At 36.0% G+C, this 25,982-nt stretch overlaps 1 protein-coding gene across 2 annotated transcripts in view; it reads left to right on the forward strand.

Moving 5' to 3' along the window:
• Positions 1-25,982, forward strand: part of dtn (transmembrane protein 132C dtn) — a 128,407-nt gene that overhangs the window by 13,055 nt on the left and 89,370 nt on the right. The gene's annotated exons all lie outside the window — the stretch shown is intronic.

Here is a 25,982-nt window from a genome sequence, read left to right on the forward strand (position 1 = left end):
ACTGAGCTACAAAAATCGGCCAAGCGCGAATCGAACTCGCATAAGGAGAGTTCCGTACCAACATTTTTTTTATTTTTTTTAATATTTGATTTTCTAATAGTTATAGAATAACATGCATTATGAACGTTTTAAGGGTCTACTTATTATGATTCCATATAAATTTACGGAACTTTGTAGGAACGTGTTTATTTCCCTTTAATTTTAATTTTAGTGTTTGTTGTTTTAGCAGCTATAGTAAATATACTTTATATTTGTCCGTCTATTATCGGTCAAAGTTAGAGCTCTGTGATAGAGAGACAAAGTTTAGTAATAGGGTCCCATTTTTACCCTTTAGGTACGGAGCCCTAAAAATCAAACGATAAAATGTTCTACGTACGGTTAATAGTATAGGGGATCGGTTGGATAGTAATAAAATTTGATTACAGTTGATCATAAATCTTTTTTTTCATTATCCCGCTTGGCGTCGCGTGGCCGTCAGTGGGAGACAGCGGCCAAATCCCCATGTTTTGACATACACAACCGTCGTATTTATGACACAACTCTCTTCTGCCGATCTGACATGAAATTTATGAAGTCACCATGTGTGCTTTGGAGATTGGATTGCTTTACGCAATGTTACACTTTTATATACATGGTGGACTAAACGTTGGTTTTCGGATTACGTTTGTTTTTTCTATAACCATAAAGGATGTCTAAAATTTTAATCGTCGTCAACCTATTACTGTTCCACTGCTGTAAGGGTCCTCTTTTAAAGTGAACACTAGGGCTTTAGGACATAGTCCAAGGTCAAATGTGAACTTTGAGATTTTTTTAAAGCAAATTTCGGGCGTAGGAATACATTTCCTCAAATAGTTTTCCTTTACCGTTTTAACACTCTCCGATTGAGTGGTTGCTTTACAGGTTATTACTTTTAAATCTGCGTGGCATCACACAAAGAGGTACCTACTTAATACTTCTTTTTGTTATGCCATTCATTAATTTATTGAATTTGTACTAAATAGATTGCTACTGTGAACGAATATTTTTAATAGCTCTTAATGCAAAATTCTTCTGCACTCAAATAGTAGGTACTCCAATTAGCAGATTCGTAACTAAGCATTTCCTTCATGCGCTTCATTAACATCGGAGTTCTTTCCTCTCGTTGTTTAATTAAGATCAATTACATCTGCATGTAATAAAGTACGATGACTAATATCGGCCCTCAAAGGTCTTGCGAACAATGTAAATCGATGAATACTACAATGGAGGCCTATAAACTTGTTTTTAGGGTTCCATGGCGAAAAGGTAAGGACCTTTTTATTACTAAGCCGACGTCTGTATGCTAGAGAACTATTTCTTGAACCGTAATAGATAAACACTTTAATTTTGTAAACGCCATTATTACAGCAAATAGTGAAAATAAAAAGAAAGTTTTAGGCGTTTTTTCAGTATAGTAAAATCTTTACATTTTCATAATGCATGTGCATATCAGCGGAATGATATCAAATACTAAATATACTATTTAAAAATACACACAGGGAACCCTCCGTGTTACTTAGTCTCGCACTTGTTCGATTATATTTATATTTGTTAAATAATAACATGTTAACATTTATTTTTTTGGATCGGTATTAGCTTTGTTGTTATAAATGCACGCAATATATAAACATCCAACGCGACATCTGGACCTCGTTTCTTTGGGGATCCATTAGATTTACAATCTGCCGACTCACATTTGCTTTTAGGGGCGCCCTCATATTGAACGAGAGCTACACAACTTTTGTTACATGCAAGATATTTATCAAATACGCTTAGTTATACAACTATTGACTTTTGTTACGTTGACTTACAGATTCTGTTGCACTACCATGAGTTCACAAAAGTATTACTCGCTAGCGACTGCGTAAAATAAATGTATGAAAAATTGTACAGCGCCTCTGGTGGTTACTCGTAGAACTAAAATCCGTAGTGTGAGCCACTCGTAACGTAAAAAACCTATTGAAATCAAATCGCTAGCGAATGTCATTATGATCTATTGCCATACAAATTCGGTCCCATGAGTCAATAATTTGACAGACGTTGTCAAGAAATACCGCAACGATAGTAGTTATGTTATTCACTAGCAAAATGACAATAGTTTTCTATTTACCATTTCTATAGTGGCGTTTCTATGCCAACTCACGGTAGTGCTATGATTGTGATATGTTTGTGTCTAGTAAAACGAAACAAAAATTAAATTTAAGCATATCTTAACTACCATCTCAACAACTAGCATCCTGTTTACAATTGACGCTAATGACTTTTGTTGGGATCATTTATTTTCATACAAAGAAAATATTTGGAGTCACCCGGTCAGATAAGCCAAAGTGATTAAATAACCATGTCTTACTTCCGGACCGAAGCGGATGGTGGAGACCGGACGAGTTGGAACACGAAAAGCATTTTAAGCGGGTCCACTAATATGGTCCCGTCTGTTGCCCTATTTGTGTCGAGCGCGACCTATTATTGATCTTCTGTCGCGATGCAAATCGCAATTTAAATATAGATTCGGAGTTTACGCAACGCTACGAAGGGTTTCCGAGATTAATCGACTTTAATGAAACAATGTAACACTGATTACCAGAGTGTAACCGATTAGAATATAACTGAGAAAATAGAAATCCAAGCATATAATATCTCAGGAAAAGCAGTTATGATGACTTAAGATATAGATTTAATTACTTGTAAAAACAGTATTCATTACTTCACATTAACTGTTAAGTAGTATTATGGTTTAAAGGATTTAATATCGCATAGAGATGATATAGAGGTAATTTCTAACGATTATATAAGACTTAAAATTCGGTATTTAAGGATTACAGACATAGTGAGCACTTAACAAGGGCAACATGAACAATAGCCATTTTATTTAACTATTACTAGGCGTAATTTACGTTATAATAAAAATAGCATCAACATTTGATCAGAGTGGATTACAAAATTGAATGGTGAGCGTAAACTGAGGTTAGCGCAGAACGCTTGCGGTGGCCCATGAAGCCACACAGGGTATGTAACGCACTGGGAACCCGATACAAATCACAAACGTAACACGAGGCTTGATTAGGGTTCCGCAATCAACTATAATCCTTAATCTAGCGCTATATTTAGATTGGAATTAAACTTTTACATGAAATAGCAAAGACCCATTCCTATCAGTTTATTAAGAGCTTGGAAAAATATGTTTCTCAAATTCATATACATTTCATAATATCTGTCCACCAATATCCCAGTTGTGCCGTATATAAGAAGACATCTGTTCCCAGTAGTGGGATATCAAAGGATTAACATTACTTTGAAAATAACTTAATTTCCTTTTGTTAATCGTTTTGATAAATCTATCTTCTAACTGTCTTGAATACACGTTATGCTCGATCTAGTTAAATGGATTAGGTATCGGATTTAACTCTGAGAGTAGCAATTTGTAATGGAATGGAAGGTCGATATTCTGCTAAGCTATCACTGTTTCAGATTCAAAATAAATGAGAACCAATTAGTCTCGACTATCCTCTTTCGTTCTTGGAATAGAAACTGGATCTATTCATGATATTCTAGTATATCAAGAAAGTACGTATATATTATACAATCGTAGCTGTTGAAGTAGGATAAGATGTCGGCATATTGTAGTACAAATAGAATATCAGGCAATTGGCTGAGATTTCGCTATTTGCTCTACATAGCCGTGGCTTTCAATAGGCGCCAGTGGGGCGGATACTCTTCATTTCTTTCGTTACTTATAACAATTTTGATTTTATAAAAGGAGCCGTGGACCCCTCTATCTTAGTTTATTATTCAATTACAAGGCAAATTCAAGCAAATCGTCACAGCAATCAATGATCTTCAAGTAAAAATGAATTTTGTTTAATTGGCACATTAATAGCTATTCACACATCAAATATGTACATGTACATTGTTCATAATGGAAACAACAAATAAAATTTATTATACATATAAGTAAATCACGCCGTGAATATATTTGTGCGGGTTGTACCTACATAGCCGCCCAATCATGAATCTTGTAGGTATTTTATTGTTTCAAACTAAACTAATATTAGTAATATTACATACATTTAGGTGCACGTGCGTTATATGAGTAAACTTTAGACGCTGACGAAGATTAATTAAACGCATTGGAATTATTATATTCAAATTACAAATGGATATACCTAATGTGTTTTCAACAAAAGTTTGATTGATGGAACATTAATAGGCAAACATTTGTAGGTATATTCATGCATATAAAGAGCATATTGTTTCGAATTCGAATAATAATAGTTACAATGGTTGTGTGTGTATTTTTGGAATGAGAAGAATATTATTCGAAGACATTGAAAATGTGCTCAATTTGCAAGACAGTCAAGCTTAATGGGGAGTCGGTGGTTACCCATTTTGTCGCGATTATCTTACCTCCTCGGCTAAAACGGATTTTTTGCTAGAACTGCACGGGAATACGGGAAAATACTCAATTTTATACAGTGCAATACAGAATGATAAACATGATTTAAGACACAATTATATTTGTATATTGGACATGGTGTAGGTACATATATAAAACGTCCAACCAACTGATCTTCAATTGATTTTAATTACGAATTATCAACAAACTATTGGGGCTTTTCCTTCGTTTATCGAGTTTATCGACTATTGATATAATTATATACCTACTAATAACCTACATGGCTACATTTAAATGAAATTTTCTTTAATGACTCCGAAAATACTCCGAAATGGAAAACCCACGTGGCGGAGCGGTCACCATGCCGGTCTGACGCGCAGAGGGTCCCGGGTTCGATCCCCGGCCAGACAGATTTCTAAATGATGAATTTAGATTTCTGTTTCTGTGTCTGGGTGTTTGTGTATTTGTCTCTATGTTTGTCCATAGCACCCACGATTCAGGGAATCCTAGTGTGGGGCTGTGAGTGTAGAAAGCGTCTAAAAGAAAAAAACAAAAACAAATTATAATAAACGTATTTCGCTCTCCAAAAGTTTTTTGCGATATTCAGTCCAAATTCATTAAAAGAGATTCCAAATATTAGGAAAACATGGGTCGGGGCGTAACTAGATCCCAAGCAGGGCTCCAAGATATTTGTAACTAAGTTGGAACGTTTAAGCAAATACTACCCTATACCCTACTCTAATGTCGCCGGATAGATTAAATCGTCTGCTTGACATAAAGCTTCCACGTCACATGTATGGGCATCTGGGTCTTAAGTGAGGGGACGATTCCACCCTTCACTATTTGTAGCTATCGATCTGGAGACTCGCGGCGAATTCGGTTATATATTTACTTTTTATCTCTTGGGAACTGCTTTGAAATATTTTGTAGTTACGAAGGGATCAGCGCGATAGCTAATTTAAGCGGCTTTGTCGGTCTCTTATCGTCGGTCATCAATTAAACTACATACATTGACCTCAAGTGGACCTCGGATAACGTTATTGATGTAATTGTTCACAGAGAACCTATCGCATTCATTCATTCCGATGTTTATGACGTCACTGAATAAATTGATGGAATATTTATTAATAAGTATTGTTCTGCGATGAGCGACGCGACATTATCTTATCACGTGGTACTTACGAATATTGAGTTATTTAGGTTATGTATGTATCTTACTTATCTTAATTGTATGTTTTCGGAATATCTTGACATTGAACCTTTTTTGTAATTGCATATATTTTTGTATCGTTTGTGTACAGAGCTGTCTGGCGTCAGTATACTAATATCAATATGTAACTAATACTAGTGCGGTTAGTCCTTCGATATTTCTTGAGGCAGCTTCCCACGAGCTTTTTCGTTATTCGGCCACGTTAAACGTTTCCGGCCTACCTCTAATTAAGCGAACGTGCTTATTTGAGCGATAACAACACTCAAAAACCACTTAAAACAGGCAGATAGGTATACAAGCTTTTGGAATAAGCGAAAGAATAATAATGTTATATTGTAATTCAAGGATTTATAAAAAAGGAAATTGCAATATCAAATATTTTTTTAAAAATTATTAACTGTGATTTGTTAGAAACTATATGGTTACTAATAGTAACTTACTATATGGTTTGTAAGAACGTATGATAATTTTCAAAATAAATACAAATTGTTGATTCAATGTATTGTATCATTTTTGATTCTCGTTTTATTATAACGTTCCAGCTTAATGTAAGCGGACAGTAATAATTTATTCTTGGATGTCGGTTGGGTCCGTTTTTTTCAATCCCCGGCAACCCTTTCGCAATTATATTCTAATCCTTGGAGCCTGACGGTAATCGTTGTCGCCTGATTTTATTTCTCCTCGCCGCTTGGTAGGACTTTGGAGGCATTTTAATTAACAGAACGGTCGAACCTGATTCTAAAAACGTTTTCGAAGTCATTCAGCTAAGTGCGTTCTGCAGTAACAGTTACTTTTTATTGCAGTTTCATATTTATTAGATGCTTTTGGATTTGCGAAGTTGTCATTTCTATGTAGCAATTTTTATGATGAAATAAAAAATGTAGTTTGTCGCTATTGAACATCTATTTTATATAACAAATCCAACATAAGTTCGGTCACATAGATGTGTTTTAATCCTTGCGAACTAAGCTAAGATTTCATGTACCAATTTAGCCTTATCAAGACCGATCTAGAACGAAGTAATGCCAAATTGGCTTTCCTTTATCCAATATTATCTTATTTAGAAAAATATGTTATAATCCTCATGTATAAGCGTACTACCAAATATATGACACTAGCCAATGTAGGTATCACTATTTATAAGACAAAATATTAAAATAAAGTTTAGTTTGTGTCACATTTAGTGATCGAAGGTCATATTCAATCTATTTTTAACCGACTTCCCAAAGAAGAGAGGGTACATTTAGGTACGACCTATGTCTTACTAGTGCAGTCTCTACACAAGTTCGTATGTGATATATCGGCCTGATTTTATTTCCTTTCCTTCATCTATGACCCTTAATCATAGATGTTCAATTGAATTACGTAATTTCATTTGACACACTCCTTGAACTTTCAACTTGTATACAATTCTGACGTTCGAAGTTCAGAACAGCGAAGTAAGTGGCCTCGTTTCAGTCGATCGGTTATGATGACTCCCAGATCGTGTTCAGCCAGTTTGAGTTAATCAAATTTGCTTGCAAGTTGCCTGTCGCAGATCTTGTAGAACTATCGTAAACCTATCAGTCAATTAATACGTTGTCAAACGGAACTGAAAACATAACATATAAGTAATATGAGGATACATTTTAGTTAACTTTCTATGATTTTTTAGGGTCATACAGCACATATATTTTTGTTCGATACTGAAAACATCTGAGAGGAGACCCGTGCCTAGCAGTGGGACAACAATGGCTTGATAATGATGATGACTGAAAATATAAAAAAGTTTTTAGAAAGCTTCTCTTTCTAGTACCAGTGTAAGAGTTACCGATATTGGTTATGATATGATTATTTCTGTTCGTTAATCAAAGTTAAAAAAAATTGCGTCACGAAGTTTAAGACAATTATTTGTGCAACAGTTGTCAAATTTAAAACTTTAAAAAATAGGTTAAGTGCGTAATAGTATATTGTGTGTTAATAATTAAAATATAAGAAATATAAATACCGATATACTATCGGTAGCTCTATATTTGATTACCGGGAAATATATTGAATAACTGAAGTTACGTGCCACTAAATTACGTTGAAGTAAATATGGCCATACGCCAATTCCTGAAGCATAACGAGCTAAGAATTGTAGACACGATCCTACGTGTAGACGTAATACTCCACAGATCAAAGTATTCCACGAAGTGTTGTCAGGGCATAAAATAATACGGAATCGGGTCATTCGGGATACATTCACTTGATTCCACTTGAATGAAATCGGTTGCAGAGACATGTCTTAGCAATAAAACTGCAGTTAGGTGCTTCAAGACTACGAAGCACGGATTTACTGAATTACGCGGCAAAACAATATTGACTTCATTGTATTCTCTATTCTTTGGAATAAAGCGTTTCAAAATCGATTATTTAGGTAAGGTTAGTTTAGGTTAGTATTGGTTAGGTAATCTCTTTTGTGTATTCGATGAAATTGTAATGTGACGTTTAATTTAAACATTTTCTACATATAGAAATGAGACCAAAATTTTTATCAGTAATTTATGTAAAGATATACAACAAATTGTCCGGTAGTCATAAACTCATTACTGTCCCATTGCTGGCCAGGGACCTTTTCTCAGAATAGGAAAGATTAGATCATAGTCTACCGCTACTCAAAATTGTGTTAAGTCAAATTATAAAATGTAAAATGACAAAGTTAATCGCGAAATGTGAGTTAAAACTGTAAATTTAGATTTTTCTTAGAAACATATAATGTTTCCTGTTACCTACTAAAAATAATTGCTTCTTAAGTGGTAATTTACGGATGGGCGTGTAAGATATTTGTCGGCGTGAAGCGGTCACTTTGGCGATCCACTTTCAAGTAATTAACCAAGTGTGTCATTAAAGATTTATGACTCGTTGCAATTATTAACGGGTACAATTTAGACTGAAGTATTTCCTGCATACCGTTATTGACAAAGCGAAACTTTTTGTATTATAGAATTGCTAACAAGCACTCAATCTACTTATGGTAAGAGGCTACCACCCATGAATATTGAATATATACAATCAACCCTAGGTAGGAGTCTTACTTGAGGTCGGTCACAAATCCGTTGCTACTCCTGAGGCATTAGGTGGAAAGCCTCGTACAAGTGTCTTTTATGAATTCCTTCGAACCTAATAACAGAAGCTCCTAATACTCTTAATATTTGGCGGTGGTGTCTCCGGAGTCTAAAGGATTCTACTTTTAAACACTTATTATCTGAACAAAGTGATTTTCCACTACATCATACCTTTAAGTAGTAGTCCTCCTTGCTTCCCGATTGCGGGTTGCGCTTCACACAACACTTCACACACCTTTGAGAACTTTGTAGAGCTCTCAGGCGTGTAAGTTTCCTAACTACGTCTTTCTTAAAACAAGTGATAATGTACTTCTACTATAAAGGTACCATAGCATATAACATAGAAACTTCAGTTTTCTCAGCCCAAGCAAATTTTCGATTCACAAATTTCCTATTATATTCTCCAGTTAATAATGACATAAGAAATCTGAGGGAATGTCTTCTTAGGGTTCCGTCCAAAAGGATAAAAACGTAACCCTATTACTAAGACTCCGCTGACTGTCTGTCTGGCCGTCTATCCGTCTGTCACGGGGCTCTATCTCCTGAATCGAGATATACTTGATTTTTTTTACAGAGTATGTATAAGGATGGCTGTTATAACAAAACGTACTAAAAAAATAGAGGTACGGAGCACCCCGTATGCGAGTTTGACTTGTACTTGGCCAATTTTTATTTAGACATGTATGTGCTTTCGACGTCTAAAGCACAAGGAATGCCAAAACTTTAGAATAGTAAAAAAGATCCAAAAAGAGGAACTATTTCGAAATATTCGCATAATTTCCGTTGAATGAAAGCGGCCGTACTGACATGTCTAAGCAATAAAACAGCGCTCGGCGTCTCTACCGGCTTTATTGCATTACGCTGCGATGCAATTTCGACTCCATTAATCTTTTCAGTGGTTCGGTGCTCCGCTCCTGATCTTTGCCTTTGAACTAACTGGCACGTATTATGTGCTGTTATATAACAGGGATTCACTGCTTTCGCTCGTTTTGTTTGGGAGTTTGAGTCAGATATGTTTTTACCAATCTTTTGCTTGCATTGTGAAAGAGATTTCAGATTAACGTGGAAACGCATGTGAGTTCTATTAATGTTTCAATGTTTATCAACTCAAATTTCGTCAGGTGGTTGATTGTGGTCAAAATCTTTCTCGTTTTGAGAAAAGGTGACGAGGACGTATTTTGTCGGTCGGACGTAAAGGCGGTCTTTGGGAAACAGAGTCGATACCGGTAACAGAGTAAAATTAAAATTTAGTGTGATGTTTGAGCTTAAACAAAATATTATGTCTATTCGAAAGGTAACCAATGCATAAGACGTTTTATATTTTTTTCTAACAACATTTTAACAAGATTTTCAGAATCTATCTCAATCTTCACACAGCATCATTGCAAAAACTCGTACCTACTATAAAAAAAGACGTAGGTGCGGTGATAATAGTGTTACAGTCAATCTACAAATACAGATCATAATTATATATTTTAATTATTATCTTAATTAACTTTAGTAGGCCATTCTATCATTTATCACGTATGCAAAGTCGATTGCCTTATAATTAACCTTGTAAAAATATGAAGTGAGTTTTCTGTAATTGGTTACGTGTCAATAACCTTGGCAAGCCAATGAAGACTTGTTTCTTATGAAAATACGACCCCTCGGGGGATTAGCCTTTCAAGCCACCCCTTGGCAAACTAACAAACGACGACGCCAAATAGGTCATCAAATATATTATGGCACTACACAATATAAGTATGTCGCAATGTCGTTATCACTCTGTTTATCAATTATTTCCGAAGATTAAGGACATCTATTTCAGCGCAATAACAGCAGCGTTGAGAGCTCTTTGCGTTTCAAAGGTGTTGTAAAGAACACACTTATGAACCAGGCGTTCTAACATAATTCTTAGTGTAAGAACTCATTTCTGTTGCCGACCTAAGATATCTAATCTTTAGAGTTAATTTTATAGATGTCCGTAGGATATTTCCGAAACGGTCTCTTTTGGAGATCTTTTTTTTTTTATTTTCGAGGTGGAAACCTTCAAAAGGTACCCGACAACGTGGGAGCGATGCCGGGTTATGTAGGATTTTTACCGCACTAAAACCACACTAAACCTTGTTCTCAGCGTTTGTTGGAGAACTCCTGGATCTCCGACGCAACACGGCCGGAGTCCTCCAAGCGCGATGCCCCGATTGGGCTTTGCCCTGAAGCGTTCGCTCCTCCCACAACCTCTGGTGATTACGACGGTATACGACCACACATACCGCCGCTCTTCCCGGGGTAGCTTACTGGACGGTTCGAGCTTCTACTCTTGCCGCCCGCAATCCCGGAAGCTCCCTTTTAGTCGCCTCTTACGGACAAGCACGGGCCGTAGCCCTATTCTAGTCCCGGATTTACAGGGATACTCTTTTGGATACCTATCATCAAAAAGATTTAAAGACACCTGTCATAAATATAACAGCGTGGAAGAGCGGCTTCATATGCTCTGCATAACTAGAAAGCATGCAAACCTATATCTACAGACATCGCATGTATCGTGTTAGACCAAATCCTATTTTTCTGTACATTTCGTAGGCACGGCTGTTTCTATGCGGTCGTGATATGGGAGATATTTAAATACGATCATACACATTCTCTCCATCATCCATCTCCATTTGTTACATGTCTGTCGATCTATGCGCACTTCGGTATTTTCCACAAAATACACAGTTTTCACGGTTTTTTATCTTTTACCATCACCATTTTCCTCCAATATTTCACAGATATAAATGTGCCAAGCAATTAAAATTCTTTGATGCGCTCGTTTAAGGAGTCTAGGGGAAGACGATAAGGCAGGACATTCACGAGATTTATAACCGCTAAAGTTAACGGCACGCCCGTTCGCGACACGCACTGTTGCTAAGTTGCTCTGGGCGAAAAATTAACTTTTAAAACTTCTTAGAACAGCTTTGTGTAACGCCAAGACGTGATCTAAGAAAAGCTCTCTCGCTTTTGTTTACCGCCGGATGTAGCCACCGGAAACGAGCGTGGAATTTTCGCAGAAAGAAATGACAATTACTTCGGAAATAATTTGTGTACACCACTGTACCTACATTCATACGTAGAACATAATTATAATAAAATTTTGTTATCAGAATTGTGAACAATCTATTAAATGCCAAGAGTTGTGAAGAATATTATATTTATAACATGATTTGAAATGATTTTAAATAGGACCCGAAAGAAGCAGCTGCACAATGATTGGTATGGTATGTAAAATGTACACGCTCATTATCTAATGATGTGCGTAAAATCATAAATTTATAATGCCTGGCTACATTCCATACATTGTTTACGTAGCAAAACTGCATTGAAAGCCCTAAAATGTAATTCATATGTTTTACATTCTCTGTAACGTGTTGTTGCGAAAATACTTATAAAGAAAAATTCTTAGAGCTTAATTGACGTGTACATTAAAGCAATAAAGAGGTGTTTATGATTGAAACCTATCGTGATTTACACGGTACACGGAGCGTAACGCAAGCCTCGTATAGGGGTGGTGATCTTGGTGAAAAATATCGACTCGAATTGAACTGTGCTGAATCGATTTACAAAAAAAATCGAGGCCTATAGAATCGATTTTCCAAAAATCGATCTTCGATCTATTCAGGGCTGAGGGTGGCTCAAAATTGGTGAAAACCGTATCCGTCAGCAAAAATGTCTAAAACAATTGTTAATATTCAATCAACTTCGATAAAATCAAATTCCGATATTCTAGGTTAAAATATCGGTTCACTGAATCGATCCATTGCTGGAGATCGATTAAAAAAATTGCTTTTTTGGTCCAAAAAATCGATTATTTTCTCAGATCGCCATCCCTGGCCTCGTATTACTAATGGAAGCCAATACTCGTAAAATGATTCACTTGTAAACATTAGTATTTCATATTATATACGCGTCAGAAGAACTAAAGAAAACTGATTTATCGCTTTCGCAATACATTAAAAGCGTTCGGTTCTTTTATTTAAATTTGGAGAAATGATTTATATGGTACACACTTATTTATCTTTATGTCAGTGAAATTTATTCAAGTAAAATATGGCCACTGTAACGATACCTTTATATTAAAGCTAAATTTTATTGCTTATGTTTTACTTAAAAAATATGTATTTACAGTATTAAAGAACTAAAATTAGTTTATCTTTGTAACAAGGAAATAACAGCTAAATACGCGTCAATAATAATCCTCTTATAGTCGAAGTCCCAAGATGAACGCGTAGTTCACATTATATTAAGTGGTGACTAAATCAGATACCTGACATTTGTCATCATATCTAAATTAGACTATTCTACCCATTCTTGATAACAGGTGCGGTAATATTTAGTAGTGGCTTTAACCCAAGTGCCCAATATGACAAGTATGACCATTGACCATTGGTAATTATTTAATTTTACGCCTTATACTTACAGCTTGCTGCACCCCTGAAGCCTTCTAAAAATGTAGAAATGTGGCGGTGGTAACGCCCTACTCGAACCACAAATTAGATTATATCAAACATAATTTTAAATAGAGTAAACGTACCTACATATCAGCATCAAAGAAAACGTAATTTCAGACGATATAATAAAGATTACTCAGAAGACGTGTCTAGAGCATGCCGTTTTAAAAGCAAATAATCTGTGTATACACGGAGCGGCGTTAATGCGGTGGATAACATCCAACTGGCGTTTCAATGCACAAATCGCTATTATGGTTTCAAATAGAAAGGAACCGTGAGTACGCGTGTCTTAGCATTAAGCAGTTCTTTTGTGGGTTAAACGTTTAACTATTAACTGAAACGAAATCTATTGTGCTCGAATACTCCCCACAAAGCCCGGTGCAATAAATAGCAAGTCCAGAAACGAGGCGTTCAGCATTATTCAGTTTTAAGAATGAATAAAAACAATCCCCTTGTAGCCATTATGTTCAGACTTCTAGCAGAAGTTTAATTCCCTCAATTTACCGCGTAACTGCATGGAATGGACTTTAAAATTTTTTGCCCAGTTAAAACTTGGTGTTATTCTGGAAGCTATTTAAAATTGAAAAGAGCAATTTAAAGTCAATGTCTAACAAGTAGTAACGAAAGCGCGGAAGTAGGTATGGGAGAAGTTGAACGTGCAAGTTTGCCGAAGGGAAATTGGCGGATTGGCTCTTTGTAAGAGGAAGTATTCTTCGATCCAATAATTTGAATGATTTTCATATTCTTGTTCCTTACACAAACTCAGCAAAAATCTAAGTAAGCTATATAGTATAACTACTCTATAGTGGCAATAATGGAATAGTTACATTTTAATCATGGGAATTTTAGTCGCTATGCTGGATATCAGAAGTACTTACTAATACAATTCTGTGGCGAAGTTTTGCAATTCGTGAAGAGATCGTCCCTACGTCAAGGTCCCACAAATATTTCTGCATCATGATAAAGAAGTATCCGCGACATTTTGCATATATACAAGCTCCGAAATAAGGCTATCGGAGTAAGGCCGCTCCAGGTGGAATGATAACACGAAGAACACAGTAGCAGTCTATAATTTAGATGGTGTAGGGCCATGAGCCAATTTATGTGGAGTCAATTAAGGGAATATAACGCTAAATAGCCTACTTAAGCTATATTCGCAATCTAACCAGCGATTATCTGGCTGTGCCTATACTAGCCGAACGTAAAAGAAACGCGGAATTTTCCTTTTAATGGGATTGCTCCCCTATTGTTTCCCTTAACGCAATTATGTGGTTTAATTACGTAGCCGCACCAATAAAGATTATGGGTGCGATATGTTAGCGATATACGTACTTCTAAGTATGTAATAAGTATTGTGGGCGGCGGGGATCCTCTGTTTTGTAGAGAGTATTGATCGAGAGGAAAGTTTTCCGTGTTTGTCTTGGCACTCCTTTGAAACTCAAGTCTGTCATCAGTTTGAAAGTAAGTAACGGAAACGAGTATCTTCACCTTCCTACATACGGAAACAAGTAAATAAACATTTTACATAATGAAATTGTTTTCCGATAAGCAATCAATTAACCAATGACTATTGAGGTGATATCTGTCAATGGCCTGATTCAGTTGGCAACACACGGTTGGACGAATCGATGTACAATGTGTTTTCAATTGTGGTTAAATTTGGTCCATTTTCACAGAATAGTGCTGGTGTTTCTGCGTAGTATGTATGTTTGTATACTTGATTCTGCTAATGACCTATACAGGCATAATGGTTATTGTTTAACCCCACTCAATGGAGATATGGCAAACCTTCCAATTTCCTTACCTATTCATCTTTAGAGGAGCCCTATTGCGCTTTTGTAATACCAATGCAAACTTGTTGCATAACCTTATATACGGGATAAATAAATCTTTTCATTCATTTGAAAGATGGTAGTTCCATCGTTTGATAGGGGAGGTACATACTTATATCACCGTCACACAAGTTTCTAGTGACTAGTGTGAAGCAGATCTATGTTTCGGTGGAAAGATGTAGATGTAGGTTGACTTACATATGAGGTGTCATCAATGTCCACGAACAGGTGACCACTTACCATCAGATCAACTGCAAGCTCGCATTCTACTCCAATCTTTAGAATCTTACTACCTATCTTACAACTCGAAATACAGATGAATGTAAAAGGAGATTAGGGTGGCTCATCCGTAACAAAGCGGTGTGATGGCACAATACGGAGCCGCGCCGTCTCGCCATTCACATCACACTGACGCCGGCGCGACGTATGTATACATACATAATCATACATACACATACAATTATACATACATAGTCATAGCTTGTTATGTGAGGGTAGGAACACCGATTCCACACACACTCGTACAAACAGCGCTGTTATTTCTCTTGTTTACACATGATTTGAAATTCCTCTCTGGTAGCTCTGTTATTCCGTTTTCATTTAAATACGGTCTTCATAACGGCAATCTGTGTAAAACGTCTAGTTGTTCGTGACTGCTAAGCACTACAAGTAAACACGCCAAGTATATGCCATTGAGCCCATTTTCTAGGCACGATACGTAGAGTTTTATGTCGTTAGCTGTTTTATGTATGCACATTCGATAAATATTGTTGAGCGAGGCTTTATGTGGGTGTTTTATCGGTGCTGTCAAATAAAATATGTAAAAATACTTAACCCTGATGTTAACAATTCATTGATTTACATATAATGAAAGAGCGACAGGTTTTAAATTAAAATGTTACATTGATAACCTTTGGAAGGAGCGGCTTTCTCTTTTGTGTTTAGAAAATGGGTATTAGTACCTACTTAGTTGCAAATGGATTGGCTCTGGCCCATCTAACATCCCACTACTGGGACTACTAAACCTCCGATAAGGTTTAACTACTTCTATCGTGGTCAACTATCCTATCCTAAGCAATTGGAACCGATGGCATAAAGTGCCTTTCGAAACGTGCGTGCTTCTGACGCATAGAATGTTGCGACTAGTGGTCATCCATCCAACATCCGACCGCGCTCGACGTTGTCTATTATAAATCAGTTGAGATCTACACAAGCCGCGGGGCAATGCTTCTACAAATGGATTAAGCGCCTGAAATGGGTTTTCAGCGTGTCGTATACACAGCTGTCGTAGGCAAATCGATATCTTACCAGATGGCGGGGAATCCTTGTAACGACATGTTATCCCTTTTGGGGTAACATTCCTACGAACCCATTCCCAGACTACTTTGTCCGTAAAAGAAATATCTTCCAACATTCCGGCGATGGCTATAACTATTCAGTACCCGTATCTTTAATATTGGATATAAAAGAAATAGAAAATATATTGAGCCGTTACGTAATTTGTAAGCCTTAGGCAGTACAGTGAAACTAACAAGTGGAAATACTTGTGAATACCACTTTAGTGTTTTCGAGGAAATATCTCTAGGGCGCCATCGTCAACCCATTACTGTCTTCCCTGTGAAATGTTACACAGTACCCTTACCACGAGTTTTTACGTTTCGACAAATATGACTGTTTTGGTATTTGTTTACGTATTTGCCCATACAAATTCCAATCAGCGCCCCTAGCGGATCGTGTCAGAACTAGGAAATCGTATGGGCCATTTATGTTCCTTGCTTACAAGTGAATCAAACGGTAATATCAAAATGTTGTTTTTATTCTAACAGTAACATGAAGATAGTAAGTGTAATAACATAGTTTTGTCGGTATATTAATTCAATCGCGGCCGATCAAATCCGATGTATTATAAGTTTTGTGGAGATATTTATGATCCGATGTATCCATGTATTATCGAGAAGCATAGTGTTAAAAAAACAAACTTATGAATTTGTTTTAATAATTAAAAAGAATGTCCCAGTCCTGAGAACATGTCTCCTCCCAGAGTGATGCTTAGGCCATAATCGAGCAAGTGCACATTTGTTGAGTTCACACACCTAATAGAACTTTATTTTAAGGAATTCTGATTTTGCATGTGATAATTTTAAATATGCAAATAACGTAAACCGGAGGTGACGGGAATTCGAACCTCGGGCAACCATATTGAGAGGCCGAATTTCACACTTCTATCTCTCATATCTTTCGCTACCTACTAAAATTTTCCAGTGCCATGTTCGGGTCTGTCAGAAATCTGAATGTTGGGTAGTTTACGTCGAAAACTTGTTTCTTGTAAGTTGGAGCACGTCTCTTGAGGAGTAGATTTTCGAAAGCGTCAGCGTTGTACGCTATAGCTAAACTTCTGACACTATTTTCTGCAAACTTTATTTCTGATTAGGTCGCGAAACTTGGGTGCTTGCTACAAGTTTTCTGAAATCAACATTAATATTTACGGTTATAGCGCAGTGTAAACTAGGCCAACTATAAGGAAAATTAAACGTATAAATAACTAAAAAGTTAATATCTCATATGGTTACAGCAGGGAAAAATGTTAAGGTTTTTGTAAAGAATTCTACTTTTTGAAGATGTCCATGGGCGGCAGTAGCCACTTACCATCAGGTGGACTGTATGCTCGTCTGCTACTCCTATATTATAAATAAAAAATAAATACCTACTTATAATATTTATGCTGATTTTTTCCAAATACAGGGGGTATTTTTTTTAGAGTGTGTGTATGTAGATATGTCTTTTTCTTTGTCGTGCTCTGCAGTCCAAACAGGTTGACCAATTTAACGTATAAAATGTCGTGAGGTCGATTCGTCTAAACTACTCTAAACTGTGGGTGTAACGTAGAACATATTTTTAAGCAGTAGCGTTTTTTTATAATAATTATCCAGTTATATACCTCTGCTGAGCACGGAAGGGTAGCAGGGGGAGGCCGGGGGCGTTCTTCACCACGTTACTCCATGCGTATTTGCAGAGGGATTCAATAGCTGTTTGGCTTATGTACGTAAAAATAAATTTAAATTGTGTACTGGATTACGAAAATAATGCCCACACATGCGGGTCGATTAACCAACAATCAGCTTAACAAATGACATCGGGGCCAATTAAGGGTTTTGTTTGAGGGAGCACTAAAAAAATAGAGTGGTGATAGAATAATGGAACTTTGTCGTTTCACGTCGGGGGTGAGGATTCGAATCCCAAAACTTTAATTTTTCGAAGTTATGTGCGTATTATAAATTATTATTATTATCACACGCTTCAACGATGATGTAAAACATCTTAACGAAATCTACATGCCTGAGAGATCTTAAAAGAATAGGTGTCATTTGGTCCGTGAGGGGGATTATTATGTAATCCTTCTCATTTTGAGAGCAGATCCGTGCTGAGTAGTGGAATAGCAATAGGTTGATTATGAGTAAACTTTTAAACAATTATTATTTAATTAAACAATTTAAACAAAAAGTGTTGAGAACGTAAATTGACAATAGATTAACTCACACCCATGTGGTACATAAGAAAGTAACTAAATAGTTATTTTGAAGCCCATGTAGGTACATTACACAGTAACACACTACAGTAATAACAACAGTTACAACAAAACCAAATGCATCTAACATTGAAATCAAAATACTTGTTTTTTATTTGAGTTACACGCTCCATAAATCATAGTACTATTAACCAGTTTGTTATAACGAGGCAATTCGATCGGGAACACATCCTGTGTGGTATGATTAAGTGGCTCCTTCAACGGTGTTCAATCACTGGTGTAGCGTGTAGTTGCGGGGTTCAATAAGAAATAATTGTATTGTATGACGGTTTAATACTTTTTGAGATTTTACATCTTTTTGGTTTGTGGTTACATTGGCTGTAAACCTTTTTATGCTACATTTTTGAGCACGCGTCGTTTTATAGAAGCAACAAGGAAGCAAGCAGTCCACTTGACAGTAAAGCAATTGCCGCCTATGGCATTCGACATTTGGATATCTATCCCCATAGCATATGATTAGTGGTCTACCGAAGGTTAGATACAGATGATTTGCTACCAATGAGAAATAAGTTAAAACGCTTCGTAAAAGTATTTATCGCTTAACACTACCATCAAACTAAAATAGCAGCATCTAACACTGCTGTTATGAGACGGATAGATGTGGTGGAAATGCTTAGGAGTAGTGAGTAAATCTTGTAGTATTCTACCACTTCTGAAATTGTTATTTAGTTGCGTCGCGACACCCAACTAGAGAAGCCCGGAGCACACTCTACTAAGCTGCTTCAACTTGAAGCGAAAACACCCTAGAGTCCTCCAATAAGGGGGAGCGGCAGCTATTCAATGATAACCGAGATCAGGTTACGTATTCGCCGGATTAGAGTTAACCACGGAATCGCGCACGAAAATTACCACTAGCGGTCACCCATCTGATTTCCAACCGCACACGGCGTTGCATAACTATATCGATCCGTTACGCTCTACAGTAGCCGCAGGGCTATGGACACTTCATTATGTGCCTAATCTATTGTATCTCCATATTAAGCTATATCTATATATATAAAAGAAAGTCGTGTTAGTTACTCCACTTATAACTCAAGAACGGCTGAACCGATTTGGCTGAAAATTGGTGGAGAGGTAGCTTAGAACCAGGAGACGGACATAGGATACTTTTTATCCCGTTCGACCGCGTTTCATTGAAGTCATTTTATAACTCAAGAACGGTTGAACCGATTTAGCTGAAAATTGGTAAAGAAGTAGATTAGAACCAGGAAACGGACATAGGATACTTTTTATCCCGTTCGACCGCGTTTCCTTGAAGTCATTTTATAACTCAAGAACGGCTGAACCAATTTGACTGAAAATTAATCGAGAGGTAGCTTAGAAGCAGGAAAAGGACATAGGATACTTTTTATCCCGTTCGACCGCGTTTTCGTGAAGCATTTTATAACTCAACAACGGCTGAACCAATTTGACTGAAAATTGGTGGAGAGGTAGCTTAGAACCAGGAGACGGACATAGGATACTTTTTATCCTGTTCGACCGCGTTTCCGTGAATAAATAAGAGTTGAAAGTTTGTATTAAAGTCCCCCAGTTTTGATGCAAATCTATATGAAAATTGGTATTTGATAGGATTTCGATAGAAAGTAATTAAATATCTATTTTACGATATTTGCAAAATCAACCCTTAAGTTGGTTAAGTAGGGGTTGGAATTTTATATTAAAATCCGTTAATTTGGAAGCAAAAACTGTAAAAATTTGCATTTGGCTTTAGAAGACACTTCGTTTAGAAATCGGCAGATTTTGAAGCAAAGCCTATGAAAATTGGAATTTAGCTTTTTGATTCAAAATAATAGAACACATTTTTCACCGTTTTTGGAAAATCAACCTTTAGGGTCGTTTAATCGGGTATGGAACTTTAATTTAATATCCGTTAATTTGGAGCACTAAGAAAATTATCATAAGACATAATGAAGCATCTGAGTCACTGTTTGTTTTTTTAGATCAACCCTTAAGACTGTTATAAATCGCCTTTCTATTTACACACCTGTTTCAGCATTTTTAGCTATTCAACAACCCGATTAGAGTACTATAAGTAAATAAACTTTCTTTAAAAAAAACCGTTATTGAAGTTATAGGTACTTCTTTTCGCGTGTTTGTAAAAAAAATAACAAAAAATACAACCGACTTCTATGTCACTACAAAGTAAAAAATAATTCGAACGAAATATATTGAGCGCCGACTTCAGAAATATGTACTAAACCAACATTTATTTGAATTATTTTTTACTATGTAGTGACATAGAAGTCGGTTGTGTTTTTTGTTAAAATTTTTTTTACCCTTTTTAGTGATGACATAATAACATTTATATTAATACAATATAAAATTGTATAAACGTGATCATGAATTAAGGTACGGTCTGAATTTACATTGATTGGAACCGCCCGCTCGCAGGGCGCTACCGCGCCCTGCCCGCTTAGTTTTATATTGTCTTATGTGTTCCAACCTAACCTAACTAAATAGTCAATGATTTGCAATTTCATTAGAACCTCCTACACCAAATATCTTCAAACACGACTCAATTATTCCCATCGGTTGAGGAGTTACATATTTTGTCTCCGAGCCACATTATCAGACCCTTAAATAGTCAATGATGAACTGACTTTGCAATTTCGTTAGAACTTACACCAAATATCTTCAAACACAACTCAAATATCCCCATCGGTTGAGGAGTTACATATTTTGTCTCCGAGCCACATTATCAGACCCTTAAATAGTCAATGATGAACTGACTTTGTAATTTCATTAGAACCTACAATAAAAAATATAACACAATAAAAAAATAATTATTAAAATCGGTTCACTAACGGCGGAGTAATTCGTGTACATACATAAAAAAAAGATCCACATAAAAAAAAAACACCTCCTTTTTGAAGTCGGTAAAAAAATAACAGAGTGCAGAGAGGTAGAGTGAATTTTATTTAATTGTATTTTTTATTTTCCTGTTCTCCTGTGGCCATTTCCTAATATTTACCAGTAGTTTATGGACATAATACATGAATTACACGAGTGAAACCACGAGGTACAGATAGTCACTCATAATTAGGTGGTACGAAGTTCACCGGGTCATCTAGTAAATAAATAAACTAATAAATATTTGTGCCTAATTTAAAAAGATTTAAACATCTAATATTGAAGCTTTGTCCATTTACATAATCACTTTTGAAAGCGACTGAAACTATCTTCAAAAAATCTCTCACGGGAATATTGGGACTTAATAGGTTTTACGAAGAAAAATATTTTTAAGAAGGACTTTACGAGTGACAGTCTTCGATTCCCACATAACAAAAAACAATAACACAAATGTTTAAACTTAATTAATTATCTGTTGAAATGATGGTCTTCGTCCAAATCAACATAACGACTGATTGATAATACGCAATACTCTACTACTTCTAAAAAAAAACAAATGTTTGAAGTTAATTAATAGAAGATTTATGTTCTTCCATTTCGATATAACGACAGATTGACGTCACAATACTATCCCGGTACCCTATGCCGTGTTACAGGTTACACGTGTACTAATAGTTGTTAATTAACGCTAATGTTGATTTAAGTCGGCACGCTTGGCGAGATAGGCCGGAATTATTCATACAAAATGATCTTAACTAGCAATTTGACAATGTTTATTCAACAGGTTGGAATATTAAGCCCTTTGATATAGCCATTTGATATAGCAATCTTGTTTGTATTATTTTATTAAAAACTTTAAGGTACAAATATTGAGTAGTATTATTAGAATTTAATTATCATTTGCTTAAACGGTGAATTAAAACAGCGGAACGAAACTGGACACGGCTGAAATATTTAGACTGTTAGTTATTATATAGTCCTAGTTAATCACTGTTAGCCATAGTTGACTGTTCTACTCGTATTTCTGCCCATAACAACAGTGTTAAACGCTGCTGTGTTCTGGTATAAAGGGTGTGGTAAGGGAGGCGTGGATGTTCCGAGGCGTTCCAGCCTAGTCCTCAAGGGTAGTGGCGCATCTGTGGCCGACCTCAGGTAGGAATATCTAATCCTATCTGGGGTTGATTACGGTGTTCCAGCGGCAATAGCCATTTACTGGTCATAAGGTGAACTGCATGCTCGTCTGCTACTCCTATATTATAAAAAAAAAAGTTCTCAAAAGTGTGTGAAGTCTATGAATCCGCATTTGTCCAGCGGAGCTGTTAGCTGCAGTAAGGTCTAAAACCCTCTCACTCTAAGAGGACCCTTGCCTAGCAGTAAGAAAGTAATGGGCTGACAACATGTCTAAGATAGGACATAATATAATATAATATAATATAATAATATAATATAATAATAATATAATATATACCTTCACATAATATTTCTAAGTTATACTTAGCAAATAATTTGAAGAGTATGGGTAACTTAAGCGCATTCCAACTTAGACCTCAGGGGTAACAACCCATTTGTGTTCCACTTTACATTAGGACTCTTGTTCCGTTTGCATTTAGGTACATGTCCCCGGGTGGTAACCCCAACTTAGTCACATCAGTTGAACTGCTTCAATCATTCCAGTTTGTCTTCAATTACCAACATGTACGACTTCGCAAGCTTGAAAGGATCAATTGGAGCGGAAAAGAGTATGCATGAGTGTTTTCCATATTCTATTGAAATCCTAGACTCGAACCTCCTCTCCACGAAGCAACTATAACTAAAATGATCTTTGAAGGAATTAATGGAGTGGTATCAAAGAAACGTCTCATACAGAAAGGTTGAGCGATGTAGTCGTCAGAAAGAAATGTAAATTTGGACGAATATTTGGCGAAATTTTGGACGAATATGTATTAGGACGAGGGTATAAAAAACTATCGGTTGCCTGCAGACTGGGTGATAAAACAGCTATCTTAGTCAATCAAGGCTATGTCTCATAAAGTCTACCTTAGATAAAACCTACACATGTTGATAATAAACTTTTCGCCCACAGCCCCGCCTATGTCTCTTTGTCGCCGAATGAAGGCGGACATAAACTTTATGGGTAGGTTCTGTGGGTAGATTACTTAGTATGTTTTGTAATACCTACCTTTGTAGTTTCATTAATCACTAGTTTTTATCCGTGGATCTTCGGATAGAATCAGGAACTAACAAGATAAAAATTATTAGAATTTTAAATCGAAAATAAGAAATTTACCTCCTTTGTGTCCACTATATTTGAATTGCTTCAGTGCAAGTACCTACTTTGATCTTGATGTTACAATAAAAGGAAAGGCGAACAAAATCTCGGCTATTTTTATTACCGTAGAAAGAAAACGCTGTACGGTGTACATTTTTAAGGTATGATTTTTTATCTGTATTAACTCAATGTATTCGATACCCTGGGGTCCACGTCTGTTTCCACTACATTTCCATAAAAGAATATCGCCTGCCACTCTCGAAGTTCGGGCGCCTCCCTTCTCCCTCAAAGTAGGCTTAACAAAAAATGCTGAGTTCGACCTTTCAGTTCAAGACGATAAATTCATTTAATAGGGACTTCCAAAGTCTTAAATCATCGTTGGAATATGAAGGCAAATAGAAGTTTGAAGTTTTGAAACAGTTTCTAGACTCTGACAGCGCTTTATAATCATTTCTGCTAATTAATACGCGTCGATGAAGAAGTTTTAGGATTTTAGTTTTTGTTTCACCTTGTCTATTATATTGGGTTATGTTCTGTATATTAAATAATCTGTTTCCAAGGTCTTTTAAGTTGTAGCTTTTTAAAATTAGTATCCTAAGATCCACTATAGCAGTTACTACCTTCATAAAAATTATTAAATAATTTTATGCTGCTGTTATATTTTGATAAAATATTTAAGCGTGTATTTTTGTAATAGCATCATATTAAATTAACATTTTCATTATTTTAAAACCCTTGAATATATTTAATATTGAAATCAATCCGACGCATCTGCGTCTGGTTTGTCATCTTGGTCTCCACAGAAATAAATCTTTATTCTGATAAATGGCATAACATTTAAAAATATATTTAAAAACAATCATAAAGAATCAACCACTTTATATTTCTCTGAGTTTGAATTAGAAAAATGGTGACAGCTTTTAACGGAATGTTCCTTTTGTCATCAATTTCTACCCTATCTTTAGTATAGTTCAGTGTGGTCGGTCTTTGTTTCTCATGCTATTTCGGGATTTATTTAGTTGTACTATTGCAGGGGTTCCTAACCATTTTATATGAATGGGCCGTAAACCACACCTTTATCTTACCATTGCCATGTCAAATGACTTCGCTTCTTGAATAAAAATAAGACGATTTTCCTCCATAATTTCAAAAAAATAATCGATTAAACTCCTTCTATTTCGCCGGCATTCCTATTAGAATAAAACATACAACTAGTAATTCATTTAAAACATCAGGGGCCACTTCTAGTGCTGCTGCGGACCATAGGTTCAGAAACGCTGTACCTACCTAGTTTTACTGCGAGCATTATCTAATCTCACATGTTAAAGTATTAGTTGGTTCTCGTCTAATAAAATTCTTTCTTACCTAATCTCGGAAAATACATTTAGATAAGCACACTGCAGCAGCTTTTGGGATTGATAATTCTTTCGTCAAAACTTTATTTATGACTGTTTTTATGTTCGCGCCAGCTGGAACTGGTTTTGTACTACAGAGCTTACCGGGTGCGCTCTAGCGCAGTGTTGCTCAACATGTGGGTCATGCACCCCTAGGGGATCGGAGTCTCTATTGGGGTCTGAGTAAAAAAACAGTAATATATTTGAAAATATATTTGCAAAGGATATGTTAAATAAATGAAGTAATTAATTATTTATTTGACCGATCAATGCATAATTAGGAAAATAATTAAAAATGTTGTACGGTTGTTACTTCTACCGTTATAAAATACAGGTAAGAAACAGCGACCCCCTGTAGGGGGTCGCGAAATATTTTCACAATAATCGAGTTGCGCCATGGAATAGGTTGAAAAACACTGTTCTAGCGAATGCAGCTTATTACAAAGTTTTTAAATATTCAATAGCTATCAAAATAGCTCCGGGTCACGACTCGCTTCATGACGTTCACGTAAAGTTTAATGTTAAACCCTTTTCTTGGGTTTTAAATTATCTATCATGACGAACGGCGAATGTAGACTTTCATTTCCGTTGTTCGGATTAGAAATACGGGAACATTGTACGAACAGGTAATACATCTACTATCGAAGATTGGAAGTGTCGCGGAAACCTTGCGTCCTACATCTCTGTGATAGAGTAATATTGGAATAGTCATGTCAAGAACATTTCTATACATAAGAAATATACATATTGGTTATGTTTTATCCGTACTTTTTGTTTATTTACTTATATATACTTTTTTGTTGCCATCACAGCTTGTAGGTACTGACTTTCTTAAAATATCTGAAGATACTTATGTAATGTTTAGTTAGCAGTAA

Source organism: Epargyreus clarus, unplaced genomic scaffold (assembly GCF_041222505.1).
Source record: "Epargyreus clarus isolate Ecla_fem2 unplaced genomic scaffold, WU_Ecla_fem_2.2 ptg000026l, whole genome shotgun sequence".
In the NCBI taxonomy this organism is placed as follows: domain Eukaryota; kingdom Metazoa; phylum Arthropoda; class Insecta; order Lepidoptera; family Hesperiidae; genus Epargyreus; species Epargyreus clarus.